The following is an 18048-nucleotide window of genomic DNA, read 5'->3' on the forward strand; positions in this document are numbered from 1 at the left end:
TGTCGGGACATAAACTGCATTTTACCTCCCACTTCGTCAGTTTGTTTACTTCCCGCTAGCAAGTAATTGAAAATTTCAACACAGTACAGTCAGTAAACGTCAACAAATTAAGGATTTGTGTGGAGTTGGATACATTTTTCCAATCTGTTAGTGTACTTAATGTCAGCAGCGAGTTGGACGTTAGTACACGTGTCAACTAATTTTACCCGAAACGGTCAGGTAAAGTGAACTTTACTTCACTGCGGCTAACCTTTACCTTACATATTACTTACCAATGGGGCAAATGATGGAAAGGATACTTCTTGTGTGAAATTTACCGATCGAGGCGTCGTCGAGGTCGGTAAACACACTTCACAAAATACCTTACTCAGCAATATGGGACAAATGATGGATGTCGCTCTTCTTATCGATCTGAGGCAAAGCCGAGTTAGCAATGTACTATTTTAATGAGTGCGAAATATACCGGACAGACAGATTGATATCGATTCTATATGGTGTGGCGATACAGGCGATAGGAAACACATTCGTGTATACAAGCGAGGCATGAATTCTCCTTTCGATAGAATACACGGACCCAATAAAATTTACAATAAATCGCTAAAATTTACTGAAAACAATTTGCATGTTTAGTAGGATTTTCTTGGATTAATTCCTATTGAGCGCATCGTGACTGTTCCCCTTCGTTGCGTATTTGTTTATTTATATACCTATCTTACAGGATTAACAAGCGAATACGTTACAATTATTTCTGGCATACAGCATTTGCCATATAGTATGTGTTCGAGAGTGGAGCCGATTACATTACGCTTCAGAAATAAGCTTATGCTTCCGATGAAAGTGTATCTCTTTTAAACAATTTAGAAAGCGAATCTCATCAAAATTTCTAAAATTTCCGAAATTTAAATTCTCATTTTAAAACAATTAATATCGTCTCACGTGTTGACGGTATCAAATCGAGTACGAATCGTGATTTAATTTTCATCGTTTCAATTTACGGGGAAGAAATCTGATCGGTGATGGGAAAATGAAACGAATGAGTGTAATATGTGTAAAGTGTTTGTGTCAAACTTTGGACTTTTTATCAAAACAGAAAATAACTGTTTCAGAGATAACATTTTTCCCCATTCGGTGGAAACAGATTTCCGTCATTTGTACACCGCTCAAGAAAAGTTTTTCGAATTTACAATGCGATTTGTTTTGATTAAGCTGACGTCATTCTTAGATTATGCAAGATATTTGAAAAAAGAAAGTTTTTGAAAAGATTTATCCGGATAAATAATATTCAGGTCGTTCAAGCCTCGAGGTCTCGCACCGGTCCTTCGGGCTCAGCATGACAAGACCTGAAGATTCAATGTGAATGGTGCATTAATGATGTTATGTAATAGTTATTTACATAAAAGTGATAGAAAGTTGAAAAGTAGAGTTTTCGTGTAAATTTTGTTGATCCGAGGCGAAGCCAAGGTCAATAAACACACTAAAACGAGGGATAAAGAGAAATGAAAAGTTAAAAAGTTGAGTTTTTGTGTGAATTTTGTTTGTCCGAGGCGAAGCTGAGGTCAATAAACAACCTAAAACTTTTATCCCGAGTTACGTAATGGATTTTACATGCTTTTGAAACCTAAACCAAATTTCTTGTTTTCTCTAGGTAGGTGTGTAATAATCCTCTTTCAATCCTAGGGAAAACAAAAGCATGTAATAGTAGATTACAGCAGAGACCATGTAAATGGCCGATTACATAAGCGCAAAGTTTGCGGGTCCGAGCAAAACGAGGCCCGCAATTGCGCTTGTGGAATCGGCCATTTACATGGTCTCTGCTGTATACTGCTTTAACGTGTACCCACTCGGTCGTTGAAAACATCAAAACGACTGTTTAACATCAATTTTCTTCATGCATTCTAAAACTGGATGAATTTTCACTGTACAAATACATTAAATTAAATTTCATTCACATCAGTAGGCCTTTTCTGGAATGAACTATCGTTGATGCGTTGTTTTGAAAATTTTGACAACCATTGTGTTATTGCGAGTACGCAAATTGTTTTTCTTTATTAAAAGTACGTTGAATTGAGTCGATGGTGTTATCAAATCAAAAGTGCTACTCTAGTGGTGATTATTGAATGTGTTATTTATGAAAAACAACTAAATTTCAGTGTGTGAAAACGATTTAATTTTCGAATAAGATCCATCCAAAATGAACTCGCCGGTAATGATTACGGGCTAGACGCCGTGTAATGAGTGATCTGTCATTGATTATTTACATAGCGGTGAATTGCCTATGTAAACACAACGTACCGAGTGGGTACACGTTAAAATACTTTACGTGTTACGGCATGTTTCATTTTCATTTACATCGCCTAATCACGTAAAGCATTGTACTTACGAGGTTCCAAGTTGTTATTTGACAAGTGGGGAATACAGCCCTTCCCTTCGGGTCGGGCTGTAACACCCCACTCATCAAATACACAACTTGGAACCTCGGAAGTAATATACTATTAATGTGTAGGCATACTGTACGCTGTATTTACATTGTCTGCGATGAGAATGTAAATGATGTTAGGTTTTTCGATGATTTACATGCTATGCGCGATCATTTACATGCTCGGTCTGAAATTTTTCGATGATTTTGTTTATGTTTTCACTTCTCACAAATCGCGATATAAATTGGAATTTACACAGGCAAAACTATTTTTTGGTACACGTGCCATCGATACAATTAAAAAAACACTAAAATCACAACTGAATTTGTAATTTGAAACAACAAAATCAAAAAATTTTCACTGAAACTGAGAATGACAACAATAAAGAAGTCAAATAAATATCGCCGAAATGGCAGGCACGACCGATGCCTACTAAATGAAAATGAAATTTTAGTGCAAAATGTTTAGAAGTGGAAAGCTTCCGAAATGCTTCTTTTATGCAAAATTGTTTCGTAGTTTTCATCTTAGACAATGTAAATACAACGCACAGGATGCCTACATATTAAAGAACAGTACAGAAGAGCCTATGTGAATGAGTAATACATGTGTGCGAAATTAGGCGGTTCGCCTTCGGCTCACACGCCTCAAACATCGCACACATGTATTACTCATTTACATAGGCTCTGCTGTAATCTACTATTACGTGCTTCTGGTCGATAAATGCAATTTTTTGAGTACATTTTTCGCATTTACCGACCAGAAGCACGTAAAGCACTGTTCGTACGAGGTTCCAAATTTTTATTTTGACGAGTGGGAATACAGCCCTCCCCTTCGGGTCGGGCCATAACGTACCCACTCGTCAAAATAAAAATTTGGAACCTCGGACGTAATGTACTAATAACCTGTTACAGACGGCAAACATATGACCAACATTACTGTCGGGTCTATTACTTCCATCGATCAAAGTATTTTTAATTGGTTGATTTGAAATCTTGTTCTTCAATTTTTTTAACATGCATTTTACTGTATACAGGACGATATTACAGGTTATGTCAGGTTAATGTGTAGGCATCCAGTCCAACGTTGTATTTACATTGTCTAAGATGAAAATTACAAAACTATTTTGCCCACATGTATTACTCATTTAAATAGGTTCTGCTGTTCTAATCTACTATTAACTACGTGAGACATCATTAATATGTATGTTGAGGTGGCTCAGAAACACAAATGAAGGGGCAGGTGTTTTCAGTAAGTTTCCACTCAACATTTCATCATTTCATATGGATTCTCGATAAATCTCTCATTTCCCCAAAATTTATATTAATTTTCAAGCTTCTTTAACCTTTCACAGACGACATGGAGCAGCTCCTTGAGCAGCTCTACTATCGAATCTATTACTTCATTATTCATCTAAGTATTTTAAAGAGATTGATATCATAGTTATTTACATGACTAGGGATAAAAAGTTCTACTTTTCATGTTTCAAGCACTACTTTCGACGCCATCAGCATGTAATAGTATGTTGTGTTACAAGTAATGTAATATTGATTTTTTCAGCACTAGATCCAAGTTTTTTTTACGAAAAAATCTCATTACAATACGTGTAACACACCATGCTTTATGCCAACCGAGAATTGGAACTCATACAAATTCCATAACAACACTGCTTTGAGTGTTGATATATCCCATCAAACTGGTGTTGAAATTTTCGACTTTTCAATCTAGTTATCGGTATAGAGATCCGTCGTATTTCAATTCTCGGTGGCACAAAATCCATTACATAACTCGGAATAAAAATGAAAAGTCTAGTTTTCGTGTGTTTATTGACCTCGGCTTCGCCTCGGATCAACCAAATTCACACGAAAATTCTACTTTTCATCTTTTTATCCATAGTCATGTAATAGTATGTTGTGTTACAAGTATTGTAATGTTGATTTTTTCAGCACTAGACCCAAATTTTCCTTACGAGCGGAGCGAGTAAGGAAAATTGGGTCGTGTGCTGAAAATAGTTATTTTCCTAACGCATGCTAAAATGCTTTTTTAGCGAATGAGAGGTTTCCAGCTCGAGCCGGAGGCGAGTGCTGGAATCGAATTCGCTAAAAAAGCCTTTTAGCATAAGTTAGGAACAACGTTTTTCCTAAATGACGTGGGAAATGAGCGACGAGGTCGCGATATTTCAACACTAGTTAGGAAAAATCTCATTACAATACGTGTAAGACATCATGCTTCGTGCCAACCGAGAATTGAAATAGACAAATGCACAAAAATTCAGAATTTTCATTGTAAACAATCACTCTTCAAATTTGATCGATCACATTGCTTTGCATTTTCTCAAACGAATGCTGTAACAACTCATACAAATTCCATATCAACACTGCTTTGAGTGTTGTAATATCACATCAAACGGTTGCTGAAATAAGTGACTTTACAACACTAAAATGAGTGCTGAAAAGAGTCGTATTTCAATTCTCGGTGGCACAAAATACTATTACAAAACTAGGGATAAAAATATGAAAAGTAGAGTTTTTGTGTGATATTTGTTGTTCCAAGGCGAAGCCGAGGCCAAACCGAGGTCAACAACCACACCACACGAAAACGAGACTTTTCATCATTTTATTCCGAGTTATGTAATGGATTTTGCATGCTGAGGGCTTCGAAAGAAGTGCTTGAAACATGAAAAGTACAGTTTTCGACTCATGTAGCATGAAAAATCTTTTACTTCATTTTCTTTGAATTGGCCATAAAAGATATCTCTCAAAAAAGCATATACACTTTATTTCTGAATCGTTTTTGATAACAAAGGATAGTCATCCGTAACAGGTTAGATTTGTCTGAATTCTCTGAATTATCGTAAAGTTCTCTCAGCTTCTCGGAGTCAAAAATTGTAACAATCTAATGTGACATGTAATTAGAAAGCAATACAACAATTAGTAATCTAATTACATGTAGCAGATGTGTCACTACTTTCAATACAGGTATTTTCAAAGATTTCTTCTGCGAAATCTAATACTTCAACAGTTTCAACATGTATTTTGTTATATCATTATACCGCATGACCGCATTAACTAGTTCAACCACAACATTGTTCGTTATTGTCGTTGTTGGAATCCGTATAAATTCGCAAACATAGAACCGGGTATACCATTCTGTTTTGTTGGTCTTTCTTAATCCTGTGTGTATTCACCGAACAACTAGACTTATTATTTGTGTAATATCCATCCGGTTCCAATTAGAACATTGCGATAAGAATAAAAAGACTTTAATCAGACAATTTACCCTGACCCTCGTTAATAATCCCCATCCAGTTCCATTTAAAAAAAAGAGTTTTTTTTATTAAATATTTATACTTTGTAAGCAAATGAATCTAAATAACAAGCAAGGAAAAAAACAAAAATGAAAAATAAGAGAGAATCAAATTCACAGTAATAATCGAACCATGCATAAAGTGGATAATACTTGAAGTTTGAACATTTGCAACATTTCAAATATATAATATAATCCGCGCTGAATGGTTCGAGTGTATCCCGAAAAGCATTCAATTTAATTTTTTGTATTTTTTTCGATTTTTTTGTTTGCTTTTGTTTTCGTTGTTTTATCCATCAACTTTTCCGGCAAAGGTTGAACAAGAAATTGTATTAAAAAAAAGGAATTGCAATAATTAAAGTTTAAAATGGAGTTCGAACGAAACATTCAATAGAGTTGAGAAGTTTGACTTCATGTACAACACACCCCCACACACACCCAATAAGATGAAAATTCACGAGAACAAAAGTTTTGCATTTTGCAGACAAATTTTCGGGGTTTCAACCGAATCTTGAAGTTCCAGTAAACAATCTCATTTCACATAAAATTACTTTTAACAACAATTTATTGTATATAATTAAATCATCCAGCTGGTGACACATTATGTAATTTATGACCGGCGACGATGTATATATGCATACACACATTACGGCAGTTATATATATATATGGATAGATGAGTAAGTATATGGAAAATATATTAATAACGGATATGAGGAACACTGGCTATGATTTATAATGTTTGTTACATACAAAGAGAACTTTTAGACGGTCATAATTTTCGAAATATTTCCTATCCTTTGTCGGCTAAGTTTTCGTAGATTTTCTCTTTTTGTCTGCATATTAGGCGGGAGCTTTTTCAATTAAATGTAAATTATATTTGCACATAAAAGCATTTCGGTGTTACGTAAAACACACCGTATAAGATTGAAGTTAATTGAAATTAAAACACTGGATTTTTGGCAAATTTTTTGTGTTGTTTTGTATGTGTGTGTGTGTTAACAGGTGCTCACTTTCAGCTTCAATTGTATAGTTAAACAAATTTAACCTTTCTCAATCAGTGATATAATTATCGAATTCGCTAATTAATTTAATCTAAGTATTGACACAAAATCTGGTACTTCATTAGTTTGAACATCAATTGGGCTATTATAAGACGGCATTAGCCACAGCTCATTGCTTATTTTGTGTGTCGTCGTTGTCGCTAGCAGATGATTGGTACTGTTTGTTCAAAAATGAAATGCACAGTTTTTAGTATTTCGAGACATTTCAAAATTGCAATCTGTCAGATAGTAAAGGATGCGTTTAATTACCCGGCGCATTAAAAGATTTGAAATTTGAATGATTTTTTCCACAGCTACATATTTTTGCATGTTAAGTTTCTTACATTTTTGGCAGATAGCATTTTAATAGTAGGAAACTTAGATTTCGTAGGAAGAATTCGCGGACGGAAAAATGTAAATTTATTTTGAGTCTGAGTATTGTTCTACATCTATGATTTCTCTTAGATCGTGTTTCTATTCAAACAAATCGATGGTCTTTGAATACTCAAATCTGTAGAAAGACCGTCTGCTTCATACATTTAGCAAATTTTTTACAAGAAGTTTTATCAGCACTTGAAGTGACGATATTGGAAACACGAATAAGCATCAGGGAAAAAAAAATTGTCAACAATTATAAAAAAATGTGGCTCCTCTACAGTCCAACCGACTAGGCGAATAGATCAATTTTTGCTTTTATCAATTAGTTTCAGTGATCATTCTAGTAATTATTACGCACTTCATGGGAATAGAGTTGAATTAAATTCTACTTTACACACATTTAATAGTTGCTTTTGTTATTCAATGCACAAAACTTATTCTACAAAACCAGTTCATTCGGCCAACATACATTTCTATTGAAATGACAATTGTCAAAATGACATCGAAGCCATTGATTTATGATGCCGAGAAGGAACATTCATCTCGCAGAAATTTTACTTTTTCATTACTTTTTATGTTTTTGTATTTACTTTGAGTTATCATGAATAATGAAAAGGATTTCGTAAAAACACAAAAAAATAAACAAAACAATAAAAGAAATGAAAAAATAAAATTTCTGAGAGATGAATGTACCTTCTCGTCATCCTAAATCAATGGCTTCGATATTATTTTGACAATTGAAATTTCAATAGAACATGTATGTTGGCTCAGTGGACTGGTTTTGTAGAATAAGTTTTGTGCATTGAATATTTAACAAAAGCAACTATTAAATGTGTGTTAATTATAGGTTAATTCAACTCTATGATTCCCATGTAGTGCGTAATAATTACTAGAAAGATCACCAAAACTAGTTGATCAATGCAAAAATCGAACTTGACTTGAAGCAAATTTATTCGCTATTTGAAAAAGAGTCGCTAATATATGCAGCTATAGTATTTTTGACAACTGTTAAAAGTTATGGAATGTATTGTGGATTGGATTGTTTGGATTTATTTAAAATTATCAATAGTGGCTGGGTTTTAACAGTTAGCCGCTGTACAACACCATCGATTTCTTTGAACAAAGACACGATCTAAGAGAAATTATAGATGTAGAACAATACTCAGACTAAAAATAAATTTACATTTTTCCGTTCGCAAATTCTTCTGACGAAATCTAAGTTTCCTACTATTAAAATGCTATCTGCCAAAAATGTAAGAAACTTAACATGCAAAAATCTGTAGCTGTGGAAAAAACCATTCAAATTTCAAATCTGTTAATGCGCCGGTTAATTAAACGCATCCTTTACTATCTGACAGATTGAAATTTTCAACTGTCTCGAAATACTAAAAACTGTGTATTTCATTTTTGAACAAACTGTATGAAATACAGTTAAAAAATTGGACTAAGTTGTCATTTTGACTGAATGAAGTAGAAATCGTAAGTGATTACTACAGAGGTAGACTTACATAACCTAGCCAGAGAAATGATAACTTAGGGTGTTGGTGCCGCAAGTTTTGAAGTTTTGTTAATTCGACTGTACAGTAATAGGCAGTGTTTTTGCGATGTCTTTATTAGCACTGAGATAGAAGATTGTGTTTTTGTGTGTATTTTTATTGAATATCTAATGCAAAAGTTGACCATTACACATCAGTTGTACCCTGCGAAAATGATCCATTAAATGAAGAATATTTTCAGTTATTTTATCGGAATTCTATCGTGACATTTAACTCTCGCATTCGGATCAGATATACAAACTATACACTTGTTTAACCTGTTACAGACGGCTGCCATCTGTTATCGACAACGACAGTAATAATAAACGACAAGTTTTGACTAAAGAGTTCTTATAAAGCAAAAAGCATGTTCAAAACAAATGAATTAAAATATTTCTGAAATCAATCTATGAAAATATTCGATCAAATGAAGTAATAGATCAGATACTGTTAATATGCTTGGCGTTTGATTTTATCACAAAATTGTTACAGTTAGAGGCAGTGACATTTTACCATGAGTTTGCTTCAGCTGTTTTTCAGCTAATGCACGCAAACAATCAGTGTTGATACGTCTTTATATGGTTTTATTACTACTGGGTGTGTTGGTGTGTTTAGCAGCTTCAACAGTATAAACAAGTATAAACAGTTTCGATTGTATTTGTCGATCAGCTGAAAAACAGCTGAAACAAATTCATGTTGAAATTTCACTGCCTTTGTCTGTACATCGTGTAATGAATAACTTTCGCAACATCCAATGTAATCTACTATTTTTACAGTATAGGCATGCCTGTGCCATTAAGTTACTGTTAATTACAACGAATTCATAATTTCCTCCGAAATATGTTCGCTACACCCGAAAATCTTAGCTTAGAAACTTTTATTCCCCTTATTTCAATACCACAGTTTCTCAATCCACATAAAATACTTCGTACATACCATGCAGGTACTGCGACCATGTTAGGCACATTCATATACGGATACTGCTGTCTCGCGCGCATAAGTGTTTGTGTAATCGAGTAGTATATGTGGATTGAATAACGTTGAGAACAGAAAAAAATTTATCACATACGCACGGTGTTCGGATGTCAAAATTACTTAACTAAAAGAATAATTCAAAAATTACACTTCAGGTCTATGTTGTTGTCTCGTTTTCGCTTATGTGATAAAATAGGGTACACACTTGTCACTATCAGTCTCGGCAAGCCTCGACTTCTTCATGTAATATATAATAAGTTCATCGGATGTAATTACTGGCTCCGATATATTTCAATCATCAAAATGAAACGAGCCATCAGAACAGTCGGAGCGTTTGCTGCGACTGAGCCCCGTACGAACCCGTATATCTATTGCGTACGTGACCCTAGTGCGTCTGTCACCCTACTTTGACCGTAGACCTATTGCACCCGTAAACGTAGTTGAAGTCAAATTATTATGAAATGTGTACATCTTAGAAATTGCGCATAGCGCATTTACGAAGCCCCGTACGACGTTCCTTTCAAATGCTACACAAATTTCAAGTTGACCTAAAATTTAAATTTATTGAGAGGCCTAAGGCCAAGTTACGGCCTTAGTCCAACGACCCAAATTTATTTTTTTTCCAACAGTATTCTATTCGGCCTTCGATTACCTTCCAAATGAAACAAAAATTAGGAAAATCGGATGAAATTTACTCGAGTTATATGCAAAATACACTTAGGGCCGAGTAGCGGGCTTAGTCCAACGACCCAAATTTTGATTTTTTTCAACAACATTCTATTCGGTGTTCAACTACCTTTTAAATGAAAAAAAAAATTAGGAAAATCGGATGAAATTTACTCGAGTTATATGCAAAATACCTTAGAGTAATTATACCTAGAGAGGAAATTGGTACGACGAAATATGGTCCTAACATCAGTTTGTATAAGATACAAATTTCGTATAATTTTACACCAATACATGTATGCGTTTGCTTTGTATAGTTCAATTTGCCCTCTTAATTAAGAGGGCAAACACATATACCAATAAACATTTCGTATTTGATGTTGGGACCACATATTTTACGTAATTATGTTCGAAATTTCCTCTCTAGGTATAATTACTCTTAGCAAAATACACTTAGGGCCGAATAGCGGCCTTAGTCCCAGGACCCAAATTTATTTATTTTTTCAACAACATTCTATTCGGTGTTCGATTACCTTTCAAATGAAAAATAAATTAGGAAAATCGGATCAAATTTACTCGAGTTATATGCAAAACACACTTAGGGCCGTGGAGCGGCCTTAATCCAAGGACCCAAATTTTAAATTTTTTTCCACAACATTCTATTCTGTGTTCAATTACATTTTAAATGAAACAAAAATTAGGAAAAAGGGATGAAATTTACTTGAGTTATATGCAAAATACACTTAGGGCCGAGTAGCGGCCTTAATCCAAGGACCCAAATTTAATTTTTTTTTCAACAACATTCTATTCGGTGTTCGATTACCTTTCAAATGAAACAAAATTTAGGAAAATCGGATCAAATTTACTCGAGTTATATGCAAAATACACTTAGGGCCGAGGAGCGGCCTCAGTCCAAGAACCCAAATTTCAAACATTTTTCTCACCACATTCTATTCGGTGTTCAATTACCTTTCATATAAGACAAAAACTAGCAAAATTGGATGATATTTACTCGATCTATACGCAAAATATACTTAGGACCGAGGAGCGGCCTCAGTCCAAGGGCCCAAATTTAAAACGTTTTTCTCACCACATTCTATTCGGTATTCAATTACCTTTCATATAAGACAAAAACTAGCAAAATTGGATGAGATTTAATCGATTTATATGCAAAATACACTTAGGGCCGAGGAGCGGCCTCAGTCCAAGAACCCAAATTTCAAACATTTTTCTCACCACATTCTATTCGGTATTCAATTACCTTTCATATAAGACAAAAACTAGCAAAATTGGATGAGATTTAATCGATTTATATGCAAAATACACTTAGGGCCGAGGAGCGGCCTCAGTCCAAGGATCCAAATTTCAAACATTTTTCTCACCACATTCTATTCGGTATTCAATTACCTTTCACAGAAGACAAAAACTAGCAAAATTGGATGATATTTACTCGATCTATACGCAAAATATACTTAGGACCGAGGAGCGGCCTCAGTCCAATGGCCCAAATTTAAAACGTTTTTCTCACCACATTCTATTCGGTATTCAATTACCTTTCATATAAGACAAAAACTAGCAAAATTGGATGAGATTTAATCGATTTATATGCAAAATACACTTAAGGCCGAGGAGCGGCCTCAGTCCAAGGACCCAAATTTCAAACATTTTTCTCACCACATTCTATTCGGTATTCAATTACCTTTCATATAAGACAAAAACTAGCAAAATTGGATGATATTTACTCGATCTATACGCAAAATACACTTAGGGCCGAGGAGCGGCCTCAGTCCAAGGACCCAAATTTAAAACGTTTTTCGCCACATTATATTCGGGCTTCGTATACCTTTCAAATGAAACAAAAATTACGAAAAAAGGATGAAATTTACTCGAGTTACATGCAAAATACACTTAGGGCCGAGTAGCCTTTCACTTCTAGGGCCCTAACTCACGGTCCATTCACCCGATTTTAATAAACTTTTTTTTCCTGGATCGGTATCGACAATACCTATCTTTTGCCGATTCATTTGCATCGTTTTTTTTGCCGTAAATATCCCCAAAAGACCTTAAAGCACTTAGGCGGCCCTAACTCACGAAGAGCCGACCCAAATATGCCCATCTTCGAACTTAGCCTCACTATTTTGACTATCTTTCAGGGAAAAAAAATTTGAAATCGGATTTGATTTACTCAAGATATCGACGTGACGGACAGACAGACGGACAGTCAAAATTTTTATTGCGGATTCGTTATCTATGAACATAGGCAAACACTTTGCCCTTACCGTCTGCTTCGAATTCCATCAATTACACACGGCATCGTAATCCTATAAGCCCCTTTGTACTTCGTACGGGGCTAAAAAGAGACTGGAAGCTTGCTGCTATAAACCGATTCATTGGTTTTTCTTTCTCTTAATTTTCATTTTTATGACATTTATGACATTTATCGCCTAAATTCACTGTAAAAAAAACAAACTTAAAGCAATTCAACATTCTGTCACTTCTTTTCGTCAAATCTATTACCTCATCAGTTTTAACACTTTGCCTATATAAGATCACTCATCGAGCTACTCATAGTCGATAGTAAATTTCTGTCGCTTCTGTCGATAACAAATGAGATCTATAAAATTAAGAAATAAGCAATAAGGACTTAACTGCTTGTTCTTGTAAGGACTTAGTGTACTGGCTTTGCGTGCATTTATAGATGATTATATTATCAATTCTTACATGATCACAATGTAACAAACTAAGCGTAATATCTGTTATATTCAATTAGTTGAACAAAAAATCGCATAATTTACTGAACAATCAACGTTAAAAGTTTGATTATTTATTGATGGTCAATTGACCTCTTCAATTATGAAAAACAATTGGTTGTTAAGAAATTATGTCCTTCAAACCAGCAACAACTTCAATATCTTCATCAAACTTTTCATATTCAGCAGGCCAGTGCCGATTATTTTTAATCGAACAGAGATCTTGCCTTGCATTTTGAAAAAAACGTCATCCCTAATAAAAAACACAAACGCATGACCTAGTCGTGCAATACATTGTATTTTACTTAGAAGGATCCTTACTGACTGACTTGCAGCATGGGCAAAATTGCGGTCATTATGGCATTCAATTTCGGAGACATTACCATAACAGTCAGAAGCAGTGAAATTTCAGCATGAATTTGTTTCAGGTGCTTATCAGCTGATCCACAAATACAATCAAAACTGTTTATACGACTGAAGCCACGCACGTACATACGTGGTAGTGTTAAAACCATATGAAGACGCCATTGTTTGTGTAGATCAGCTGAAAAACAACTGACGCAAATTCATGCTGAAATTTCAGTGCCTTTGACTATAAGGAAGTTTGATATATGAAATTTCACCTGGCATATGCAGTGAACATTTAACAAGGCATTACCAAATGGTATAAATGGACAACAAACAACAATGTGTAGATTACTACATTTGATTACTTCCGTCACTACAACGCAACAATCATCTCAGAAGATTATATTGACTGCAATTATCACAATATGTTTCCATATTACTAGACCTATGTGTTCAGAATTAATTGAATTGGAATGGTCCTGGTCAAGATTAGAGCGATTATTGTACTTTAATGGAGTGAAATTTATTGCACTGTTCCTTCGTTGTACAAACACTCATTCAAACTTAATAGACCATCGATGATGTGTAAGTTTAAAAACTAAATTTTAAGTGGATTAAAGGAATGGTAACTGTTGATGAAGTCAAAGCTGCAGTAGCCGAGATGAAAAACAAAAAGTCTCCTGGAGAAGATGGTGTTCCAGTGGAAGCCATTAAACTGGGTGGAGACTCATTATTAAAGGCAATCACGGCTTTGTTTAATCGATGTCTCCAATGGGAAGAAGTACCAGAAGCCTGGGAAAATGCGGTAATTACATTGCTGCATAAAAAAGGAGACATAACAAAGCTGGAAAATTACCGACCCATAAGCCTATTGTCAACACTCTACAAGTTGTTTATGAAAATCATTACAAAGAGGAACACTAACAAGTTCGACTTCTACCAACCTGTTGAACAAGCTGCTTTCAGATCTGGTTTCAGCACAAACGACCATTTGCAGGTGATGAGAACGCTTATTGAGAAGTGTCGTGAATACAACATCGACATAGTCTTGATATTCATAGACTTCGAAAAAGCTTTCGATTCAGTAGAAACATGGTCGATATTGGACGCATTAGACGAATGTAGAGTAGACTCAAGGTACTCCAACACAATTCGATATGTGTACAAAAATGCTACTTCATGTATAAAACTTCATAAGAGCACGGAGAAATTCAGAATTGGCCGAGGTGTAAGGCAGGGTGACACCATTTCACCGAAATTATTCACGGCGATTCTGCAGAGTATTTTTAGGAAGTTAAACTGGAGTAAAATGGGAATAAAGATAAATGGAGAGTACCTGAGCAATCTCCGCTTCGCTGATGACATTGTACCGATAGCAGCGAATCTGGGTCAGGCTCAGCTTATGCTACAGCAGTTAAGTGAAGAGGCGAGCAAAGTTGGCCTCAAGATGAACTTATCGAAAACAAAAGTCATGACCAACATCGGGGACGATAGAGAAATCAAAATTGGTGACACTGTCATTGAACGAGTCGACAGCTATGTATATCTAGGACATAAACTGAAGTTAGGTCTGGACAACCAAACTGCAGAAATAAGACGTAGGATTGGTCTTGCATGGGCAGCGTTCGGAAAACTCAGACTAATTTTCAAAAGCAAAATGAATAATAGTCTGAAACGCAAAGTTTTCGACACTTGTGTCCTTCCAGTGCTCACTTATGGAGCGGAAACGTTAACTTTAACAAAAGCATCCGAAGATAAATTGAGAGTGACACAAAGAGCCATGGAACGGAGTATGCTCGGAATAACACTCAGAGACAGAATGACGAATCAATGGATTCGACAACAAACCAGGGTCGTTGATGTCATGGAAAGAATAGCATCTCTGAAATGGAGCTGGGCGGGACATATTGCAAGAAGGACAGACGAACGTTGGACCAAAAAGATCATGAACTGGCGACCATATAAAAGACGAGCTATAGGTAGACCACCAGAGAGATGGACAAACGGAATTAAGAATATTGCAGGTACAAACTGGCAGCAAATGGCAATGGATCGTACGAAATGGAAAGAAGTTGGAGAGGCCTACATCCAGCAGTGGATAGAAACAGGCTGAAAAAGAAGAAGAAGAAGAAGAATCGTTTGAAATTAAAATCAAAGCTACCTGCGTGTAGGTGGCGACGTGACGCAGGTCTCAAAAATATTTATTTTTTTATAAAATGGACGCAAGAGTTTTCTTTTCCCTAACACTTCAAACAATGGATTGATGTTGCAATGTCTTTGGCAATTGGTTGTTACCTCCACGAACTCTATTAATACACTGCCCAACTAAAGCTGTGCAACTCATATATGGGAAGTTATTGCGGTGTGAAAATTGTGAGCCTTCATCTGATCATCCAAACCACATAAGACCCTATTTGGCCCAAAAGCACATTAAATTACCTGTCAAATGACACCTTACACGACCATGTACGTTTTGTGTATCTCGAGAAATTTCAGTAAGAACAGTGTAAGTCTTCGGTTGACAACTTCAACTGCACCCATTTCAGTGTCGATGAATTTTAAACCCATAAGTATTCGGCTCAATAGTACATGTGATTACCTTTCTAATGACACCACACTTGACCCTGTACGGCTCGCGTAACTGGAGAAATTTTTGTAAGAAAAGTGCAAGTTTTCGGTTTTTGATCACCTTTCACCAGCCACACAAACTTCGAAGAATTTTTTTGAAAGTGGTTTTGGCTTCTAGGGTCGAATACCTTTCTAGGAACAGATAAAAAAGTCCACTGGAAAATGCGACCGATTTCGGTAGGCTGTTTTTCAAAAGAATCCCTTAAACTGACAGACGGACAGACACAATTTTTATCGCAGATTCGTCATCTATGAACATAGGCAAACACTTTGCCCGTACTGTCTGCATCGAATTCCATCAATTACACACAGCATCGTAATCCTATGAGCCTCTTTGTACTTCGTACGGGGCTAAGAACGAATGTTAAATATGATGAAGTAATAGAATCTGTTTTGATTTCTTGATATTCGTGAAGTAGAAGATTCGACAATGATACTGAAGACATGTCAAAACGTTTGTTGTGTGAATGAAGGCTAACAAGAAAAGCTATCTGCTTATAAGTGTCTGCGGAGCACTAGAACTTGTGTCACGCTTCAAACTGTGAGCGTTCTTTGTCAGATCATAACATACCAAAAACGCCATGACGAATTGTCTTTGGCATGTAAGTTGACTTGATGGATTCAGTTCACCTTTAACCTTTCAACTGTTAGATAGCAAAGATGAGCAGTTCAATTCTACAGCTAAGTCCGTTGCTTCTGCGAAACCTAAATTTATTTGGTTTGTGGCCGAACACTTCGAACAATCTCTATCTGCGTCTGTATTGGATCTATTCGTATTGCCTACACGCTTCAATTTCAGCCACATATGCCGTTTTGACAACAATAAACCTTCTGTTTCTGGACGATATACAACAAATAATCCTTGCAATGTATCCCACACTGACGATTGTGGCGTACTTTTTCAAACTATTAAATTACTACTATTATAAGGACGGGTTTATACAATGCCTGTCCATGATGTACGACATTCAAGCAGGAAACAATGCCGACGAGAATCGCTTCGCTAAGCGCAAACTGAAATATATTACCACATTGACGCTGTTCTTCTTCGTCATTGGTCAATTTACCATTTTTGTTGCGTCCGTTAAGCCATTATTATCGGACATACCGGAATTGCCATTACCTAGCTGGTATCCGATAGACTGGAAACGCAATCGAAGATATTTTTGGTTGGTCTATGCACATGAAGTTCTGGGTGCGATTATTATGGTAAATGTTAGTGTTGGAATCGATGGCTATGTGTGAGTCGTTAGCAGAGTAAGTTGATTTTTAATGGAAATTTAATTTAGCATTTAACATCCCTCAGATATTATTTAATGGGGATGGTAAGCTCTCAATTGGAAATTCTTGGAAATCGTTTGAAGAACGTGGGAACGGAGATAAATAAGGAAAGAAGTGGTGCTGACATTGACAGTGAGTCTATTCGTATGCTGAGACAGTATATTGAGGACCATCAAAAGATCCTTGAGTAGAAAGTTCTGCCTCTAAAATCTGTCATGCAAGTAATGTGTCATGCTTTCTCGACAGATTAATTTCTTATATGAACAACTACTTTTCGATGGATTTTTTCTCCCAGATTTGTTTGAGTGGCACCGTGCTAAGCAGTGTAGTTTATCAAGTTACCTCAGTGAGATTACGATCGTTCAACAATTAACTCCTAAGGTGGAGCGATTTATTTATGCCACCTCTTTGCAGATGTCGCCGTTCACTGATCCTGTACTGTTTTCCTACAACATGACTTTCATGATCACGATTTCAACTCAGGCATTTTTGAACAGTCACTTCGGACAATCGATTTCAACTGCAAGTAATGAACTATTTAGCGCAGCTTATTCATCCAGATGGTATTCAATGTCACCGGAATATCGCAAAGATCTGCTGGTGTTGATGGAACGTCTCAAAATGAAGAGCGAACTAAAGGCTGGAAAACTATTTTCTATGAATCTAACACTATTTGGAACGGTAACGGTCGGCATGATTAGATCGATGCGATGGGTGTCTCATAA

At 35.8% G+C, this 18048-nt stretch overlaps 1 long non-coding RNA gene across 4 annotated transcripts; it reads right to left on the reverse strand.

Annotated features, from left to right (window-relative positions):
- Nucleotides 1-1693: 1693 nt before the first annotated feature.
- LOC119072319 lies at nt 1694-16960 on the reverse strand. Of its 4 annotated transcripts, none has more exons than XR_005086841.1 (2): nt 16950-16960; nt 1694-2314 (listed from the first exon to the last, which is right to left on the reverse strand). It is a non-coding gene; the product is annotated as an uncharacterized LOC119072319 (long non-coding RNA). The 4 variants fall into 4 exon arrangements; XR_005086838.1 differs by lacking the exon at nt 16950-16960 and adding an exon at nt 13947-13958; XR_005086840.1 differs by lacking the exon at nt 16950-16960 and adding an exon at nt 3590-3625.
- Between the last annotated feature and the right edge of the window lie 1088 nt (nt 16961-18048).

The sequence above is a fragment of the Bradysia coprophila genome (assembly GCF_014529535.1).
Source record: "Bradysia coprophila strain Holo2 chromosome IV unlocalized genomic scaffold, BU_Bcop_v1 contig_81, whole genome shotgun sequence".
NCBI lineage: Eukaryota > Metazoa > Arthropoda > Insecta > Diptera > Sciaridae > Bradysia > Bradysia coprophila.